This window comes from Ctenocephalides felis, unplaced genomic scaffold, assembly GCF_003426905.1.
Source record: "Ctenocephalides felis isolate EL2017-DRISC unplaced genomic scaffold, ASM342690v1 CF-g0.4_SCAFFOLD_03571, whole genome shotgun sequence".
NCBI classification, from domain to species: domain Eukaryota; kingdom Metazoa; phylum Arthropoda; class Insecta; order Siphonaptera; family Pulicidae; genus Ctenocephalides; species Ctenocephalides felis.
Window position 1 is genome coordinate 45,345,226 of NW_020539725.1, and position 6,813 is coordinate 45,352,038.

Genomic DNA, 6,813 nt, shown 5'->3' on the forward strand with positions numbered 1-6,813 from the left:
CGATAATTGAATTCGAATTCTGCATTTTTATTTTGACTCTCATTTAAAAGGTCATATCGTTTGCATATGTTAACACATTACATTATAAACTCATCGCGTGCGTTAATCTCAATTATAAATATTTGTCCCCTTGAGGCCTCATCGTTATTGATAATAAAATACGTCATGATATGATTTTATTAAACTCTGCAATTTCGTATTTCGCACGTCCACGATTCGACTGTACGATTCGCAAACAATGAAAATTATATTATATTCCTTTCAGTAAGTCCTTGGGATTACTTAACACTCCATTCATTGTCTTAACCAATTTATTTGGGTGTCCGCGCAAGATGGATGAGAATATATTTTTTGCATAAGAGTTTCATTGAAAATTTGCAATAGTTGGATATGGTATTTGTACACGATTTAAATTCAGTTCTGTGCTACAATCTAATCAAGAGGGTTATTAAGCGCTGGAAATGAATATCTTAATACTTTCTATACTCTATGTATTTAAAACACTTTTTTTTTTAATTTTGGGAAGTTAGGTGTGTGCGGAATGATTTTCGCACATTTTCATTGAAACCAAGTGTTATCAACCAATCTTTCTGTAATTTTTATTTTCTTTATTTTTAGGACGTAGTTAGACATTTAAGATAAATTGAAGAGATGTTTTATATTTATATCACTTAAGAAACTTAAAATAAACTACAGTAAATTTATTGATGCATGTGCAGCAGGAATGTTCCATCCTGAAAGTGAATAGTTAAGATAAATGAAGTGAAAGAACATTTACCGAACCTCCTACTTGGTAAGATAAATAAGACACCACTAATGATTTGTAATCGCATCAGTTAATATAAATAACATATATTAAATATAAATAAAGCAATATAAAACTTCAGTTTAATTATGTTAAGATTAATTTACCAAATTTTTCCTATAAATGCAGAAACTGTACCTAGTATACTGTACACAATGATATAAAAAAATAATATAGGGTGGGAAGATCGTAATTAAAAGAAAAATATATTAGATATATTATAAGAAAAAAAAAGCTATATAAAAAATTTAGTTATAAAAATAACGATACGTGAAGTAAAAAAAAATTGTAACAAAAGTAGAAACTTCAGTATAAAAAAAACTGTTAAATAGAATGATATATGAAGACTGTATAAGGTATAAATTTAAAAGAAATGTTTCGAAAACTAAATCCATTATTATTTTATCTAGGAACAATTATCAACATTAAGCCATTTGATATACTGAAATACTGAAACAATTTACACTATTTTCTAAGCTTCCTTTCGTCATGAGCTCTTAGCACCTTATTTTCTGTTAATTGTATAATTTTTCCACTAAACCTGATTTTATTTGTGAAAAATTTCAAATAAGAAGATAATATACAAAGATTAATTAAAATGTTAATTCGTCCCTGTCAACAGTTATTTTAGCCACGACACATGTGCGATATGTGAACTACGCCATGATGTCAAAGTCTTCCATACATTCAAGAGCGGAAAGTTTTTAAAGCATATTTTTTAAGCCAATTTATTTTATTTTGAGATCATTAAACTGTTGTCGGTCGCCATATGGCCCAACCGACATTATCAGAACAAGCATCAGCTAATTTTTTGTTAAAATTTCACCAAGTGGATAATGAACAGAAAAACTTGTTTCAATTTATCTTAAAAAAGATAGTCCAATTTCACTAGTTTAAATTATAAATTATTCAAATGATTGATAATACCATTTGAAATGTAATGATCTACGTGGACTCGATCATATTTTTTCTGTATAAATGTATCAATACAAAAATTGTACACTAAAGTTGAAAAAAATGTACACTAAAAACATTGATCTATTGATCTATTGATCTATATCAATCATTAATTTTAGCCAAAAATGAGTAATCAATCATTCATTTTAGTCTGAAATTAGCAATCAATCATCGATTTTAGTCAGAAGTTATATCTTTGCAATGTTCGAGTGGAAAGGGTTAATAGTCAAGAATTGCATTACAATATTCTTCATAATATGTATATCTAAATTGATAAAAATGTATTCGAGTTTATACTCCATCAAATTACTGAATGTTGTATAAGAACGACAGATTGTAATTCTTAAATGTAAAAAAAGTTTATACTCAAGATAGCTAAATTTCCACAAAATTCAGCAATTGTAAATATTAAATAATTAAAAATAAATGAAAACCAGATAAAAATTTAAAGGCAAATATAAGCAATCCAAACTAATTCCAAAATTCTATCTAAAGTTTAAATTTGAAACTTAAATGTTCTGTAGTATTAAAAAACGACACTAGTATTAACTATTAAGTCAAATCAGCACAACAGCTTATAGACTTTCAACTTCTGATTGCTGTTGAAAATAATACATAAAAAATAAAACAATGTTACGTAATAAAATTTTAGGTCGTAAATTAAAGCTGGAATAAGGATGTTAAAACATGTTAACTTCATGAAAGCAATCAAAGCAAGCATTTAATTTATTTCCTTCGTGAGTAACAATGCTATTGACATTTTTGTAATGTGAGAACTAAAATAGCGGCTTCCGAATAACTGTTAATCTGACACTAGACAAAGAATATATAGTTGAGGCTTATTATACATTGAATTTATATTAGAACATTCCCTAAATAGGGGTCCCAAACTTCAAGACAAAACTGTAATACAATCATACCAGTGAATACCAGGCATTCGCTTCTAAAATGAAATCTGCTCACTGTTAGATAAAATTTTAATTAATTTCATAAACATAAGAAAGAGATAAGAGATAAGTTACAAAAATTTTCAAAAAGCGATTAGTTTTTTAATATGCCAAACACAAAGTGTGGTCAATTAAAACTATTTTGGCTCTAAAAGAATATTGAAAGTAAAGCAATGGTTCCAATGATCAGAGGCACAATGCACCCAAGTAAATGGTATAAAAAAGTGCTTTGAATTTATACATCTTGAAAATTGTTCAATTTTAGAATAATGAATTAATTACATAATTGCTGTAAATCCTTTAAAAAATACAGAATTATTGTAATACAATAGCAGAACTTTTTCTACTATTCCATATTCATAATACTCCATAGTACCATTGAATCATAATAAAGTCATACTATATTATTTCTAAGCACGAAAAGGCGATTGCTTGTATAATCTTCTATGTCTAACAAACGATTTGAGCACATAATAATAATAATAATATACCATAAATAATTAAATACTAAAGCGTGAAGCGAGACCGTCTAAACAAAGTCAGTATTAGAAAGTTCGTACCATCAAAAAGACGGTGCTGGAATATTAACTTGAATTCCAGTATAAGATGAATGAATTATTTCAATTATAGGAACCGAACGAAGTTTGATAGGATTATTATAAGCTCTTTATATGAAGTACTTGTTATGAATTATCATAACAATTTTGGTATTAAAATCTTAACATTGAAAAAAAGTTAGTAAAAGCAGAAAGTTACATTGAAGAAATCATGGTTCATGAGGAACTTCGGTTTTTCGATAATACTCTTCGACTTCTTAGGATAAATACCAGCATGTGCTTTTAATTAGTGATTACTCTTAAATATTGGATGCCACTTAAGGGACGTCCATTAATCACGTGAGGTTTTTAAGGGGAGGGAGGATCTTGAAAAAAAAATCACAAAATATCACAGGTATAGTAAGATATCGCGTGAATTTTTAAAAAATACAAACATTTTCAAAAAAATAAATAAAATTATACAATTTTTTCTCGTAACTAAAAAAACACGTGATGTTTGATGGGGGAGGGGGTAATTTTGAATATCACCACGTGTCGCCAAGGTGGAAAGGAGTCCAAAAATCCTTAAAAAGTCGATCACGTGATTAATGGACGCCTCCTAATCATATATAAATTTTTGATGAATATTTCATTATACACTGTTTACAGTATTATCAAACAACATGAATTGTTGAAGAAGCAACGTCAAGAATAATAGTTTAAATTTTGTATAAACAACTTTATAATAATCTCATATGAAGTTCGGTCTCAAGAAATACATTAGATAATCTATGTAAGCACTTCAATATTTGTATAATCTGACAAGAACAGAATAAACAAAGGCGGCATAGTATTATTAAAACAATAGAGCCGAATAGAGCTCATACTCGTCTTGAATACATTTGTTAATGTTTCGTATATCGCGAATAATTCTCATACCTCTCTAATGTTTTGCATGTAACAAAGTATACAAAGATAATATCTGGATCTATTAAAAAAAACTTTGAATAATTTTGTAAAATGTCTTACTAATTGTAAGTCTTACAAAGTGTAAGACTAATTGTAATCTTATATATCTTAACAAGTTTTATAATATGAATGATATAGTAAGATAAAAAAACTGAACAAAAAAATTCAGATGATACATTGAAAGTTGCTATAAAATTGGTTAAAGTAAATTACAAGAAATTGTTGAGAAAGTATTATTAATTTTGCTTTTAATTTATCATCTGAATTCATTATAGGTAGGGTTATATCTTACTAATTGTAAGTTTATTTATCAAATATTTTACATACAACTTCTCACTTATTAAGATTATATTAAAAAGTAATAATGAGTAACTAAGCAACGCCAGTATAGAACTTTTTTTTATTAAATTTCTTTAGGTATTGTTTGATTGACCGATTAACTCCTATTTATAAGAATGTTGTCTAAGTTTTTTTGTTATAAAAAAACGAAGTATTATCTTAATTTATTTCTTCAATACAATTGCATCTTTATCTTTATTCATTAAACCTCTTAAAAAAACTGTTCTCATCAATAAAGAGAAATCCATCATGCTTTACCAGTGGTTCAGTTCAGGTTATGATTCAAAACAACTTTGATCACCTGTATTGACTGACACTTTTTGTGTTAAAGAAATCCACTTTCAATTTCCTTGCAGCAAATTATCAATGAAACTTAAATTTGTAATAATGAAAGTAGATTAATAAAAAATATTTTGTATATTGTTCATGACAAAACATAGAAGATAATTGATATTTCATAAATATTTAAATTGCAAAATTTTGGATAAAACATATAGAAATTGTAAAGGCCGCACAAACACTTTCTTCTAATTCCAAATTATTCATGGCATCATGAAGTTTAAAGAAAATACGAATCATGAGATTTCAATCTTTGGATAACGTTGATAACTTTGGTCAACAAAAGTTAATAAGAATAAATGAAAATAAATAAAACAATCATACATACAAAGTGAGCCTAACAATCCAACAATATGTAATCCTTTGTTCAGGGCACACGTAACTTGATAACTATGCACATCACACTAATTTTAGCTGATGAATTGATATATGACCTTGTGCCTCATTATAGGAAGCCTGATGATGTACTTGTATGTTATATTTAAGTTCCCAGAACTGAATGATCCGGTTCTTTAACATTAACCGATGTCTGCGTCAAAAACTAATATTAACATTAAAATAGAGTAAATTCAAAAATAAATGTAGCTACATGCGTAACTCATCGGCTTTTCATCGGGATCGAAGCAGGAAGTTCAGATTTAGCATAACGAAATTGACAATTTTATAAATATTGTCGAACATATGTATTTTAGGTATTTGTAACAACATATGTCTTTATGTACGTAGTTATAAAATTTATTAAAACTCTCCTTCGATAATTCAGGTTGTTGGGTTATAATTTAACCCTTGTAGCTGTGGACTGTATTAAACACTGATTTGTTTGTATATTATGTATTTGTTGCAGTTCTTATTACAATCACTGATTTGTCACTAAGTTATAATGAAAGAAAATATATTTATTGGTTATTTATTATACATGTTGTTTCGCGGACTTTACTTTTAGAAGTGAACAACTAGTTCAATTAAAACACTCCGCTACCCCCTCTACCAGGGGTAGCAACCATTCCGTGTAAAGCTTAATGCCCTGAAGTTTGTCACCTTCATGGCCAATATAATAAAACGAAAATACGTCCGAACAACATATTTTGATTTTACATATCTTAACTTTTTCTGAATTTACACGTATCGAATGCGTTATAAGAAAATTGTGTGATAAATATGATTCGATTAGTGAACTTCAATTACTGTATTAATTCGTGTATCAATGGGCATTGTATGTTTCTTATTTGGACCGTGGATTTGGATTCTTTAAGTTATAAGCAAGAATATATCGATGTATATAATTAGGCTTTTCATTTTAGGTTTTATTTGTTAGGTTTGCATATATAAATACCAACAGGTGTCATGTGTTAGAAAATTATACATAAATAGCTATTGTATTTTACATTTACATTACACAGAGTAAAATTCTTTTTTTTTCAGAATCTATTTGCTTCTAGGTTCCAAAACATAGTAAAATGTATAAAATCAGCGTTCATCAATTTGTTAGTCTGATGTCAAGTAGTAGTGACATCGGTTTTCATTGTAAATACCGATAACGATATATTTACAAGTGAACATAGCCCTTAACTGACATTACGGAAGTTTAATGATAACATTCATCGCAGAGATAAAACAATGGCTTGCCTATTCTAATTTATATTATTATTATAATTAATTCTAGATATACCAGCCGTTGGAATATACCTATTTCTACCAATACCAGTCAAAATGACTGGTCTCTAAGAAAACATACTTATTGTGTTTTTAAGTTGAACAAAACTAATTACAGCTGTTAAATAAACTTATAGATATTGTCAAATAACAAAATATGTTAATTTTTAATGGTTTTTACAGTACTTTAGCACAATACTCAATAAAAGTGTCCGGCAGCACCCACTTGTTTGCGCGTAAAATTACAGCTACCGGCGTGTTTTTAGAT